This window comes from Dromaius novaehollandiae, chromosome 5 (assembly GCF_036370855.1).
Source record: "Dromaius novaehollandiae isolate bDroNov1 chromosome 5, bDroNov1.hap1, whole genome shotgun sequence".
NCBI classification, from domain to species: domain Eukaryota; kingdom Metazoa; phylum Chordata; class Aves; order Casuariiformes; family Dromaiidae; genus Dromaius; species Dromaius novaehollandiae.
The window spans coordinates 23,614,179-23,629,180 of record NC_088102.1 but is presented as its reverse complement, the minus strand read 5'-3'; the positions used below and the strand labels follow the sequence as shown (position 1 = coordinate 23,629,180).

The window sequence follows — 15,002 nt, the reverse complement described above, 5'->3', positions numbered from 1 at the left end:
TCCTGGAATGTTTCACTCACAAATGTTTACTGTTTTGCACAGCAATTTAAATGACTAAAGCAGCAACATGCAGAAGCAACAGCAAAATGTACAGTTCCCTAGTGCCTAGAAAGCTGCTGTGCTTAAAAGCTGTCAGCCAGCAAATCCTCTGCTTTCTGCAAAACTGTTGTGTATTTCTGTCAATTTACTCTGCCCTGGATCACTCAATTTAAGGTCACTGTCATTCAGTTGGCATCTTAATCTTGTATCCTCAAATGAAAGTCAGCACAGATGTCAACGTGTCCTGATAAAGAGAGATTGCACCTTCATTTATTACACATGAAACTTATCTTTTGGTTTTGTGGAAATGCATTGCAATAGCAGTTGAGATATGATACTAAACAACCTGATAAAGATACTGAGTGCTAATTAATTATCTTGGTCTTTTCGTGATTCAGTTTCAGCCTTTTAATTCCGATAAAGCTGTTAGTTTCATTGCTTTATCACTTCCAGCACAACAAGACGTTCCATGTCATGACTTGGCCTCATGAGAATATGAAGGTTGGCCAGCACTTCTTTCCTGGTCAGATAGACCCTGAAGGGTTCAAATGTGTATTCAAGTGGATCCAAAAATCTTTGGAGGAGAAATCTCATTAGAACAGACTTTCCTTTGAGGTTTTTGGCACCTCTGGGTTTGAAACAGAAGAGGAATAGCCTGATTCATGTGGTTCTTGAGTATGTTCTGTTTTCCAGTATTTCTATTTATAGCTCTCAATAAAAATGGGTAGCAGAATAATATGAAACTTAAAGAGAAAGGAAACTAACTTTCTAAAGAAACTCAAACAGCACAGCTAGTTCAGGCACTGGTCAAAATTTAATGTTTGTATTATGTAACTTGACCTGTCCTTTTTTGTCCAGTTGTTATGGTGTTCCACTTACTAGTATGAACTTTGTGCAATAGTTAACGTAAAGCTGCTAATGGGCCTGTGAGGAACTTGACTTGTTTTAATGACCAGTGTTTTACATCAGCAAATGTATTTGCAATCAAAAGATCTAATATTTTTATATAGATGGGCATAATTTTTGTGCTTTATTTTGGTAATTTGAGCTTAATTGATAAGCTGTAAATTAAGTCAGATGATGCTTTTTTGATTCCTTCATCATTTTGAATAGTGTGAGTGTTCATATAAGTAAATGTAAAACTCGCTCTCTGAATATCAGCACCTGGGAATGAAATTTGCTTTGCTCAGTAAGTGTAGTTACATGAATATTAGTGGAAGAAAATCACAAAGTTCAAGGAGAACAGCAGAAGCATTGCAGGGATTAGTTCGACCTTTCTCACAGGCTAACAAATCGTGCTTGCTTACATATCCATCCCATTTTTATGTTGCAGTAAGGATAGACTTCAAATTAATGTGTTGCTGAAACATAAATGAAAGAGATCATGATCATTCCTTTGAATGCTATCTTTCAACTTGCTCTTTCGAGCCCTTTATTTTTTCATCAGAATAATTACACTAGTGTGCATCGCCTGAACTTCATGAGAAACCTGCTGTCTAATTAAGCTTTAGACCAAATTTCAAAAGCTTGTTTAAAATTATATCAACTTAGATACTTATTTCACTTTTTTCCTCTTTTCTTTTGCTTTTTTACCTCATCAAAAATATTACATTTACTGTTTCACCTATCTATGGATCCAACTTGTTCACTTGCTACAATTTTAAGACAATTCTCTGGATGTCAAAAATTCTTGAACCAGTCAATGATCTTAAAAGATAAGCTACATCTAAAAATGTTGATTTACAAATCATGACACCTAGGCAGTTTCTTTTAACTTCACAATATTCTCAAACTCTAGCAAAATGTAAGCAAAGAAAGGGCTTTGGCTCAGTGTTTTGCAGGCTTTCTGGAAACAGTTTGAGGAGAGCGTAGCTATCTGTAGCTCTCTTATCCAGGGGTTAGCTCCTTGAGGTCTCTTGTCCAAGAGCACTTGTTCTGTACAGGAAAGTGAGCCAAAGCTGAGGCCTAAAGTGCTGTTACACAAGTGATTCCTAATAAAAGTTCCAGCAAAACAGCCTTCTCTTCTACCAGCCTTCTCATTTAGGAGCTGGTGTAGTTCATCCTCCTTCTCATCTGCTGCCCCTCAATATCCAGGTGGCCTGATGTGCCACTTTACACCCTCTGTAGATCTATTCACTTTCAAAAGCACACTACCCAGATCAGAGCTGTTTCTTTTGATTTGCTTTCTGACTTGCTGACATCTGCAGAGAAACGCCTGTGCATCCGAGACCAAAAACAAGAAGGTAGAAAACACATGAAGTTCCTTTTGCCTTTCATCTCTTCAGCCTTTGTAGTCGGACAAGATTTCCATTACACTGGCCTTTCTTTTCATTTTTTTATTTTGCTTTCATTTACCCTGATCTTATTAAAGTTGCTCAGTTCTTCCTTGAATCCTGCCAGCAGAGTTCTTAGCAAGTCTCCTCATGCTGTGATTCTCTTATGTAAAACATTCTTTAGCACTTTGTCACTTGAGTTCCTCTGAACCGCATTCCTGTTACATCAAGATGCCCTTGATTGAAGCTGGGGATGCAATTTTAAAACACCTCTATAAAGAACTATTTTACTCAAAGCCAGGTATGTCTTCGGAGGGTGTTGTAGTCTCCTTAATCCATCTCAAAGTCATCCTTTACCAGTCTGTGAATGAGATACTGCTTTCTGTCTTCCATATTGTACTAAACTACCAAAGTATGGATTCCTGCTCTCTTCTGTTTTGGACTAAGAAATTGGCTAAATATGTCTGAGGTTATCCTGTACTTGCGGCTTGAGCTACAAGATGTTTTGGTTTTTTTTTTTCTTAGACTAGAGCCTAAAACAAAGCCATGTATTACTATGTCAAACCGACAAATTATCAGCAGACAATTACTCTCCCAGTCAGATATCGGTTAACTTTCTTGGTGTTATTCGATGCCTTGTTTTTCTGACCTCTGCTGATGTTCCTGCATGTCCCTTCAGTTTGGTATCCATCTTAGCTTTTCGTTTCCTGAATGTGTGTTTTATGTTGTGGACGCCTGTCTCCCAGCCTAGTGGCTACAACCTGATCCATAGCACTGTCTGCATCCCTGCTAGGTCCCCTGAATAGTTCCCAAAATCTAAACATGCTCATGCATGCTTAAAGTTCTGACCTGCAAAAGACAGTGCTACTTAATACTTTTTGCCACAGCTTCCGTAAATGTGCTTCTCTGATTCTTTTCTAGGACAGCCAAATTAAAAGCATTGTTTTGTAAGCCTTAATGACTCTGGAGACACTGTGAAGGCTCAGTTAAGAGCTTGGGCTTTCAGATCTCCTTTAAAAAAACAAAACAAACAAACAAACAAAAACAAAAAAACCCACCTCCCTGCTTCTACCCCCAAACACAACAGATAAGAAAATAAGATATCTTTCTAGTGAAAGGGTACTTGGGAGTGATGAAAACAGAAGCTATCTAGGGGGCAGGGCAAGGGCATGGGAGTGAGGAAGAAGCAGAAATGCTTAATACAAGCAAAACCGGTAGGAGAGAGAGAGAAGACAAATTCTAAGAGAAGATGGTATTCCAGAAGGAGAATGTAAAGATTTTGCAATAAAGGGAAGTAATTATAGTTACCTAGTAACTTTTCTGAGAGATCATATTGATGATATGTTGTGGGCAGATGAGATGGTATTACAAGTTGTTTTTCTTGACATGAACAGATGTTTGTCTTTGCCAACAGTACCACACTCTTGGGTACGCTCACACAAATAGTTCTCTGAAAGATAGTGGGTGCATGTAGCTTGGTCATTTTTCTGCTTTATTCTTTATATTTGGAAGTAACTATTGGAGAAGTAACTATCAGAGAATGTGTATCCTGTTTGCCACCCGTATTCCTTAATGTGACACAAGACTTGTGAAGAACTGGAGACACCAGACCTTGAGACTGAGGATTGTCCATAAAGTAAAGCAGCAGTGTTGTGAAGAAATTCTTAGTCTGTGGGAGAGTACAAATGACGCTAGTGTGACTTAGGGAGAAAACTGAGTTTAGCCTGGGTACTGTTTCAACTTAGAGTCTTCCAACATGTCAAGGAACAGCTAAAAGATCATCAGGTGAACGTTTCAGCCTTGCAAATGTTGAGATGGTGAAAGGGTCTCAGAATCAAACTGTTTTACAAGGGTGGAAATACTATAAGGCATTAAATGAAAAATACTAAATATGCTGATTGTCATCTGTCATAGCCTTTGAAACTCTCTGAAGATAAAAGGGAGATGGTACAATATTGTCCTTATCAGTGTATTTGTTCCCACTGACACAGTGCAAGATGATGATATAAATGGTATATTCTGTGAAGAACTTAAAGAAATACAAAATAGTTTTATGAGCTGGAAGGATGATACTCTGAAGAGAGAGAGCATACTCTGAAGAGAAAGAAATGTAAATACAGCCAAGTATCTTGTAGTCCAGATTTTCCAGACTGATTTGGGATATACATTACTCGTCTTATGAGGTACCCAACGTGGACTGAATTGCAGAGGAAAGTTGCTTAGGGTTTTGTGATTATAAGGTCCTGTTTCAGGGTCTAAACCTGAGAGGAAAAACAGGTATATGCAAAATCATTCAAAAGAAGAAAAATCTCCCTGATACTTCTTAGACCTTACAGGGACTGACTAGTAATAAATGCATTTTCTTACCAGCCCCTTTTATGCCATATGAAAATGTCGAATATTAGAAGAACATATAATTCACTTCAAATGAATCTTTAAATTACATTCAGCTGCAGTTAACCTTAATGGAGCTAATCAGCTATGGTTACTGTAATTGTAGGTGCTTCTACATTAAAATAAACAGAGTATTAGTGAAGTTGTAGCTTTCCTCTGTGTTTTTTTTTTTCTTGAAGATGCAATAGGAATCTAAATAATATGTAGGTACATAGACATTATGATGATGGCTGAATTAGCAACATGATGACATCTTCAGCTTTGGTACAGAATGTATATATGTAGTCCCCATGTAATATCAAAGCAACATCATAATCTTTCTCTTCCTTTCTCCACCTGGAAATGATGTGTACAGATAGACAGTGCCTGCTAACTAGCCCCTTCTTAAGGCCTCTGATAAGCAGCTGCTGATAACCAAGCTGAAGTGTATCAGGAGGTTGTCCCCATGAGAAATAACCTTTTAATAGCATTATTGGCATGAACTAGTAGTGTGCAAATCAGCCTTTAAGAAAAAATCCTCATTTCTTACCTTCCCTCTGTTTCTTCAGTTTCCACTAGGAGCTAATAAATGCACCCTACCATCTTAGAGGATGTGATTTGAGGAAACTTTTTAAAGGCTATGTTTTGTAATTGTTTTGCATTTTGTCATTTTTAAGGCTCTTGATCCAGACCAGTGCAGTTCTGTCTAGATTTAGGAAAAACATTTTTGAGTATGAACTTCTGTTGGAAGATTATACCTTGCCTGGTTAGTCCGTTCTAGAGTATCAACCCCACCTTAAGAAGGTAAAGGTCAGTTTTCATGGGTTTGGCATTTATTGTCATGCTCAGATTTGTAAACAGGCCTCATTTAGATGCCAAAGAAGCAATCAGAACTCAGGGAAAACCACACTTCTACTTGCATGGATCCCCTTCAAGCATAAAGGGTACAAGCAGGAAATTTTAATGTTTGGGTATGCTGGATGTTTTTAGGCTGGGGGGTAGCTATGGGCTATCTTTATTCAAAGTAGATGGAACATTTTGAAGATGCATAGCATAATATATAAAGTTAGAGTACATCATTCCCATTTTCTCAATATTTTGCTGTCAGCACAGTTTGTAGAAACATAAATGCTGGTGAAACTTGCATTTTGGATTCTGTGCCTCCTGTCCTTGTTGCTTTATACTGGTTATTGGTGAGGCTGCAGCCGCTTACAGAGAAGGAAAAGCAGTTTTAGAATCTTGTATTTTGTCTGGTTATTGGGGGGGAACAGAAGTGTGTTCTTCTTGAAGATTACTGTGATACAGTGGAAAAGTATATACCCCGAAAAGAGCAGCATTGAACCAGATTTTCCTGCTTGCCATCCTTTCTGATCAAAGACAAGCTGAAACCTGTTTTGTCTGTTTTTGGTTTACATATCATGCGGTCTTTGGAGGCTGAGTCATAAGGCAGAGGTTGGAGACAGTGGCACTTAATATAATTCCTGAAATGCTGAAATCTTGTGAGAGCCCTTGTGTGATCTTTCCTATCTGCAGAAACAACTCTTCTTATGGTAATCTGGTGCTGTATACACAGGATAATAGCCCTTTTGAGGGGTTTGGCACCATGTGAAACTATAACCTGCCTGAAAATGCGAATGTTCTGGTTCTTTTGGTTCTTCTTTGTGCAGAGGTTTTTATCCATGTTCAAGTAGTTTTGTGTGGTCAAGACTGCTTGGCCACTCCTGCCAGACCACACTGTATGAATTGAATCTTGCTGCTATATCATCTAGAGTTATTGTAGAAGCTGTGAGTTATTTATAAGGAGCTGAATATTTTCAGAGGTGATACTTTAGTTTCTTTCATAGCTTTGGTTGATTTTCTTTTACAGGCCTTCAGACAAACTTTCATGGGAAAAGTTGCTACCCAGAAAACCACCCTCTCTTTCATGTTAGCATTGCCTCAGCCCATTCTCATGAAACCTGCAAAATGGTAATGGCACCATGTAGTACAATTACAGCAAATTGCTTCCTTGGGGTCAATCTTAAATCACGAATTAGCTGTTTTCTGGTGATCCTCTTCTGAATGATATGATAGCTTTGAGGCTGCTTTCAGTATGTTTGACCACATAATTTCTAATTTATGCCTAACATAGCATAGATTTCGTATGTTTGCACAGTAGTAAATCGGGAAATGGTTAGGCATGGCTTTCTTCTGAGCTTTGTCACTGACATAAGCAAGTCACTTGACCTCTGAATGCCTTTGACTTTCCATCCTCAAAATAAGGATAGTGGGGTGTTGGAAGGGTTTATTTTATTAATATTTGTAGAGAGCTTTTAAGTCCTTTGCATGTAAGTTGTTATTAAAAGATAATGAATGTTAGAAATAAATCATGGGATTTGGAAGAGCATAAGTGTGTGGCTGAGACATAAATATACAGTTACTGAAAGTACCAGAATAGCTAGATGTGAATGTCTGTAAGGGCTTGGATGAGGATGCAATCTTTGGGAGACTTAAGGGACTTCTGATTCAAGTCATTTTCCATCAGTAACTCTGTGGGAGTAGCTGGGATGCAGTAGCTAATTCAGTCCCATGGTTTGTGGAGAGCAGGGAACAAAGTGAGCAAACAAAGTTTGGCAATGAAGATGAAGCAAGTGCAACTGAAGGACTTAATTCAAGCAAGGTGAAATCGTCTGATTTGCAGTACTGTTCTGATGATATGTACAACAGATGAACTAATGCAGTGGGTTTTCTCACACTTCCTCAACTGCTAAGGCTTAGCCCTCCAAATAAGTAGCTAGGAGGTCTGAATCTGCCATTGTGAGTGGCTGGGGTAGAGTGGCTTGTCAGGCAGGATTCTTGCATTGGGGCTGAGGCAGACCTGAACTGAGGTGTAGTACCAGGGATAGGTTCAGTCAAATTCTGGGAATAGGTCTAGCCATTGGGATAAAATGCTTTAGTGCATGAGGAGAAAGCAGCATTTTTGACCCTGGCAGAGTAAGAACAGACTTGTATTCTCCTTGTGTTAAGCAAGCACAGGTGCCTCCAACAGTATTGAACCACAAGCATTATCACCCGGTGTCACCCCAGCGAAAGATGTGAGGAGGCTTTTTTTTCAGAACTGATTTAGGGACTGTAGGACAAACAGATCTGAAGAGTGGATTTCTGAAGTGGAAGGGCTTACAGTTTGGAGCGAGGCCCACTGTGAGAGCTCAGACCAATGTTTATGTGGCGTGGCTGCTGACATTTGTTACTCTGGTCATATTCAAGGTCTCTGTTCTGGAAAAGCTTGCCCTGAGGCTAAAAGAGAGCTAAAGGCATAGGCTAACAGCAGCTAAACTAGGTAATAAAAGCCAAGTTTAGAGGCAGAGGCTTCAGTTCTTCCTACAGAATAAACTCAATGGCATGTTCTTCACAAATACCTAAGCAGATACATAGACAAGTAAACAGATATGTTCAGCTAATTCTGAATCGCATGTTTTTCATATATTAAGTTACATGGGTTGGTCATTAATTTTCTAGTAAGTTTCAAAGTTCACATACAAAATGATGAGGCTTCCCAGGAAGTTGTTGACACTTAAGAAGCTGACACTGTAGCAAGAATAAGTCATTAGCAAAGTTTCTACAAAGCAATATCCTCAGATAATTAGGTCTCTCCTACTTATATTTGCCTGACAAGAGGAGGGAGGAGGAGTGGAATAAAATAAATAAGCACTAGTGAAAAGAGGAAATTAGAAGAGCAATTGTTAAAAGTTGTTAACTGAACCATTAAATAGTTCATTATGAAGCAGCTCTATGATAATAGACTGCCCTGTGCTAATTGTGTATATTGATGCAGCACTAAACATTACAGCTTCAATCCAGTTGTGAACTTTGGGGTTGCTGAGAGGGGAACATGCACAGAGGCATGAAAGGGAGCGTGTGTGGAATAGTAATTCAAATTCCTGGGTTCTGGTCTCACTTTAGCATTACTCAGTAGCTCAGTTTCCTTTCTTTATTTGTCTGGATAAGTATTATGGTCAAATGCTTATGTATCCATCTGTTTGTCTCTTTGTGGCCAGTGCCAGAATTGCCATGTAGGATGCAAGTCTACGCCTCTGCCTTCTTTTGTGCCCTACTGGAATTAGCCCGTTTGGGTACAGTCGTGCACTAGGTCCACAGGGAGGACCTGAAGCTACAGCCCCACTTTGCTCCTGAGAGCACGATACTGCCCTGCTTGGTCTGTGCATTGCTGGTGTACTGCCATGGCCAAGCCCTTGATGTTTGTCAGCTGCTGTTAAATCTTGGGCTGAAAAATAACAGTTCCTGTTTCTGGTTTATCAGGTGGTGCTCTCTCATTGCAGGCTTGTGATGAAGTGCCTTGGCAAGGCAAGGGTAGGAGGTAAGGCCTCTTATAGCTAACCTCTGAAATGTACACCATTTATCTGTGTCCCTGCTGCAGTTCACAGGCAAACCTTTTCTCAGGCAGTTTGACATGCGTTGCTGATACTGCACAGAGCTCTTGTTCTGGAGTAGATAAAGAAATGAGCCTATCTTAAAGCAGATTACTTCTGTCTTTGCTTCTGAAAGGCACTTGTTAAAAGCTAATTGTTACTACTGGTTTGAAAACAGTGGTAACTTTCCTAAGCACCTCTTCTAGAGCACAGATATAAAATGCAGTTGCTCAGCTGAAATAGCTGATTTTTTTTTCCTAGGGGAAGAAGTGTAAAAGGAAAGAATGTTTCCTGTTCAAAGATACATAGTTGATGCTTCTCGTAGAGTTTCCTTTGATATTGTTTACAGATATTAGTTTTCCCTGTCTTCTCCCAATATTTTTGTCATGAATTCAGTATTGGAGAGGAAAGTAAGATACAGTGCACCTACAATTCTAGTCCCTTTATGCATGGTTCTGTGCTATTGTACTAATTGAATGCAGAACCAAACCTCTTGATGGTACTGACAGTCCCTGCCCTGCACACTTTCCCTAGTATGGAGTATTTCTGTTAAACTAACCTAAGGATGGTTTCAAGTTGCTCTTTGACATGGCTAACAGTCTTTTCCTCCCCAGCCTATTCTGCTTTATGTAAGCTGTGTCTGTTTATCTTTGAGATCCGAAGACTTGAGCCTGGCAGGTACTGCCCTTAAAGGTTATGGCATTGGCCATTCTATTAAGGGGGAAAAACAGTTCAAAGACTTAAAAAGAAAAATGGAGTCCTCATAGAGAAAAAGCTGGAATTGTACTCTCTCAGCACTTTGTACCCCTGATTCCCATCTGAAAAAGAGCAGCTGTCACAGGGTTACTTTAAGAGTAAATTAATTTAGTGTAGTGGCCGTGTGTTCTGTAGTCATAGAATTTACTTTTTGTCATATATCCATGCTTTTTAGTATCAGATTTTCTTAATGCAATTATATTTCTAGTAATTATTAATTATACATCTACAGGTGAGTCAAGTGGAAATCAATTTAATCCTGTTTCATTCTGTAAAAGGCCTGAAACAGTAGCTTGGGGAAATGGAAACCGCCACCTTTCTTTCAGTAGGAAAGACTAACTCTATAATTGCTTTGCCACCGCAATACGGCACATCATCAGGATGCTCCACAACTCAGTGCTTGTGCAATGCAGTTTGCCATTTTCTGCATGCTGGCACCAATTGTTTTATTTGCTATCTTAGTGCCCTGCCTGTGGCTGAATTCTGATCTCTCACTTTTTCCAAAAGAAGCTGAGGACAGTACGTTGCTATATCAGCCTACAGCCTCCTGAGAGGGGACTAGAAATATATGGAAAGCCAAAGAGCAGGAGAGAACCAGAAGTTCAGTTAGTGATCAGAGGTGTTGTAATGCCCCAAATCCTAGATTTAGTGCTGAAGATGCAAACCATATCCTGATAATTATGTTCCTCTGTTAAGCCGCAATGAATGTCTTTGCAAGAAGAGATGGGATGTGGCTGAGGTACAGAGTAGAATTCATATAACAATGGAATTCAAAGGTTGCAGCAGGTGCGGTTTTGTCTCCCACTGTGTAAAAATGCTCCAGCTAGAGTTAGGAGCTGAGAGTGTTACTGCATGGTATTCTACAGTGCAATAGCTGATGATGGCATAAGGACATAAAGCCCTCAGTACTGAGTGAGCAAATTATATATATGGGTAGTTTTCTTCTTTTTGTAAAAAATTCAAAACAGCTTCGGTTCCTTTCTCTCCTTTCCTGTGCTTCTAGGCTCACCAAATACTGTGGTGTTCCAGCAGACTTACCCTGACTATTAAACTTGTGTTTTTTTTCTTTCAGAAATTTAGCATCAACTAGGAGAGAATTAAAGCAAAATATTAATGTAAGTGGTTGTGTGGCCTCTTACCATTCATCCTGACCCCTTCTGCTTTTACATGCAGTTCACGGGATTGTTTCTTTCAGTGAACCACTCACGCTTTGCAAATGATCTTCCTCTTTACAGTTTTCTTTCCCTGTGCATGTGCATGCTTGTTGCTCTCTGCTGATGCTAAGAGCACTGAAGCAAGCAAAGACCATACATTCAAAGCTAAAGAGTGGCTGCATACATCCAAGAACAAAAATTAAATCTATCTGAAGCTGTTAGCGCTCTCCTCCCCAGGCTAAAATGGCCCTCATTGCCAGTGTTCACAAGAACATGCATGCAATTAAATATTCTTTTCTCAGGAAGGACATAACTAATGTCTTAAGTCCTGTCATTCATTTGCATATTTTATCCCTACAGCTAAACAGGGAGACGTGTATTAAAATCCCATTTCCCTTTGTGTCTTTCTGTTATATCAGCCTGATTATTATCATCTTGGTCTATCAAGATGTAGAAGTCTGACTCATTCTGTTCCCCCAAAATCAGATGCTTCCTATGAGGTACTAGGTTGATATGGTGACAACTGCATAGTTAGCATTGAGTGGATGTTTGCATATCGTTGCCAGGAGAGATGTCCTGTGACATTAATGCACAGACCTCTCAGGTCTCATGACTCAGTATGAGACTGACCGCTTTAAAGTTTTCCACTCATGCTCCCTTGATGTGGTGTCTGCGTTTTGGGTATGTGCAGCAGAGCACTGTAGTTTTTCCTACCCCCTCAGGGGCCCCACTGACTAGATGTGGCAAGCCAGCCTCGTCTGAGACCTGGTGGCTAACTGAGCCTCAAGCCTCAAAGAGTTGGGCAAGGGCATCCTGTTCTAAGTGGGGATAATGCTTCTGCGGGTATTGCGAGAGGGCGTTCTCCTCCACGTGTGCCCCTGCACACTGATCCGGGGGATGGAGGCACAGTGCGGATACTACAGGGCTGCAGTCCTAATTTTGGTGGGGACTGACCTGATGACTTGAGACAAAGAATTTGGGACTATGTTCTGGAAAGCTTTTGAAGACTAGATTAAGAATGCAGATGTCTCAACCCAAACTGTGGAGTGAAACCAGCAACTTGAAATGCAGTGCCTCAGATAGACATTCAGGAATTACGCTTTGCTTTTTGAATTTATTGTAGGTAATATGACCTTTGTATTTTCTATTTTTCAGCTGTGATAAGGATTAATAAATGCTTATTAAATACTGATGGAAGGAAAATGTCCACCTGTTTCGCATTACTTCACTTTGTTTTTTTTTCCCCATGCCTGCTTGCTTGCTTACATAACTGCTTATTTTGGTGGATTATTCAGTCGGAACATTTTTCCCCTAGGGGTACATGCCTGAAGCAGAACATACACAAACCTGTTTTATTCTGTAGAGCCATAACATTTTGTAACGTGTAATTTGCTTGAAACCTTGGCACAACAGTAAACTATGTATGAAAACTCATTTGCCTATTGAACTGACCCCTTGCCTGCCCTTTTAATTTGGATGGAGCTGTTTGTCCATCTTTGGAAAATGGAAACAGTAAACATTGTCAAATGGGATAAGCCCTTTAGGCAACTTGATTGCTTTTTCTCAGTTGTACTAACATTATCTTGACACTATGCTACACAGATGAAAGATGAGTGATTCTGAATTCAAAGAAACCACAGGTCCATTCAGTCCATTCCTAGACAAAGAAATATTATACTCCTACAATCCTTTCTTCCCTTGCCAGTAACAGTATTTCTGCTCCACCTCCATAGAACGATGGATTGGTTAGTACATACTTAACCCATATTTTAAAATTAATATTCTAAGATATGTGAATAAATTTGCTGCTTCTGAAAATTAAGGGGCTAATATAAGTTGGGAGACTTGGGTTTATGTACCCATAGGTACGTAATACTTCATGGCACAGCTTCTCAGTGCAAAGCTTGGTAACTCATGTTATTTTTATCCAACAGTAATTTCCTTTTTTTTTTTTTTAAACCTATGTACCTTAGTTTTTATACAGTGCCTAGTCCTTTAATACTTGGACAAGAGCATAAAACATCTGTGTTGGCCAGCTGTGGGTGCCTATGGATGAGGAAAAGAACTTGGTAAGCATATAGTGATATTTCCGTTGTATACTGTTCCAGCATCCGGTGATCTGTGGCTCAAGCACTTCTTGCACTGGAGGTTGTATCTATTTATTAGATCTTGATGGATTTTTATTCTGGGCATTTGTCCAATTGCCTTTTGAATCCTTGTAAACATCTAGCAGCTGTGATGTCCTGTGACAGTGAGTTCAACAGCTTAACTATGTGAGGAAGAATCTCCTACTGTTTCTTGCATATCTGCAACCTGCTATATTCCTTTGATTTCCCCCTTATTCTCTATTAATAGAGAGAGTGAACAGTGTTTCCATGTGCGTCTTCTCCAGGTGCCTCAACCTATTATTGTCAGTACAAATTATTTCTGATCTGTAACTCCCTTGTTACATCCTTTCTGGGTGATCACAGCTCCATGGTACCTGTGCCAGATTCTCTCCTTTAGTGGGTGCAGCTTCAATAGACCTGTGCCTATATATAAAAATAGAGGCAATGCTAACACAGAGCATCTTCCATGTAAGGACATTCAGTCCCAGTTTGAAACAGGTCCCTAATGTATGAGGACCAGATTCTTCTCAAGTAGAGAGTACAAATCATGCCAAATTATGGAGCAATATTTTAATCTGTGCTTAGAAGATATATGCTAGACTATTTTGTGAGTTTAAATTGTGAGTTTAATCTTGATGTATTTTTATTGCATGATTAAAGAAATTGTCTTAATGGGAGAGAAGTTTAATAAACTGGATTTCAAATAAGGGTCGAAATCCTGTTTCCATACATTTTAGTTTGGGTTTTGTCTCAGTTAATGGCAATACTAGCTCAGTCTCTGAGCTGCATCATAGTATGGAGATGAGATTTTCTGTTCAGTGTTACAGTTGGTTTTGAAAGGTGATTGATGACATTAATTTTCTGGCACTTCTTTTGTATGCTAACTGTATTAATTGCTAATTGTTTTAAGATACACTATTGCCTCTTTGAAAATTGGGGTGGTGGGGGGTGGTGTCTGGTAGTGAGCGCTATGAAGGCGAGCGTGGGCCTTTAATTTACTAGTTCCACTAAGGGCTTACGTGTTGCTTTCTAAAATGCAGCATTTAACACTCAGTGTTGAGCTGTTCCCATAGCCTGACTGAAAGCTTGTTAATCCTGGTGGCTTCTAATTTACTGGACAATAAGTAAAAGGCTTAAGAAGCAAAGTGTGATGGCACAAGACCTGTTTGTTCAATTCTCAACTTCCACCGACTGACTTGTTTGCATTTGAACTGGCTGGCTGTGCACAGCTCCATAGCTCAGGGCTGGCAGAGGCATATATCAGGGCCCTTGCCATTTGAGGTAGAGCACCCGTGTTCCTTCATGGCCCATCAGTCAGGCTCCTGAAAGAGATGTTCGAGCAGCTCCTGTACATTTACACAGCTGACAGCCAGAAGCAGATTGCCCTCTAAGTGACAGGGCCTTGATAGGCCATTGCCTTGCCTGTGTTTACTTAAACCTAGGCAAATTGGCCATAAAATGCCACTAAATTAGGAAGTTAGAGCTCTGTTGCACTGCTACCAACAATAGTAGTGCAAATTATATATCATTTCTAGTCTGGTTTAGTTTCATTTTATGCACCTTTTGCATCGCTGTAAAAGACAATAGGAGAAGACGTTACAGAATAGAGTCATGAATAATTCTGACTAGGTTAACTTTGTGTTCATTTGTAAAATATGCTTCATAACAGAGTGTTTCGTTAACAACATGTATCCCATTACTTGGGGAGGTGGCTTCTATGCCTCTCCTGCTGCAGAAGGTTGGAGAATTCAACTCTATGCAGATTAAGGAAGCATGTTAATAAGAACAGTAGTATCTTTTTATGAAATAGCTTTTCAGATGTTTCAGTCTATGTTGCTCTTAAAATATTAAATATATTTAGTTTGCCTCTGCAAAGAGATTTCTCTCACT

At 39.5% G+C, this 15,002-nt stretch overlaps 1 long non-coding RNA gene across 1 annotated transcript in view; it reads left to right on the top strand.

Moving 5' to 3' along the window:
• Nucleotides 1-15,002, top strand: part of LOC112989905 (uncharacterized) — a 308,655-nt gene that overhangs the window by 92,375 nt on the left and 201,278 nt on the right. Inside the window, exons 6-7 of the long non-coding RNA XR_010389352.1 lie at nucleotides 10,923-10,965; nucleotides 12,978-13,073. This is a non-coding gene — a long non-coding RNA (uncharacterized LOC112989905). The remainder of the gene's footprint in view (nucleotides 1-10,922; nucleotides 10,966-12,977; nucleotides 13,074-15,002) is intronic.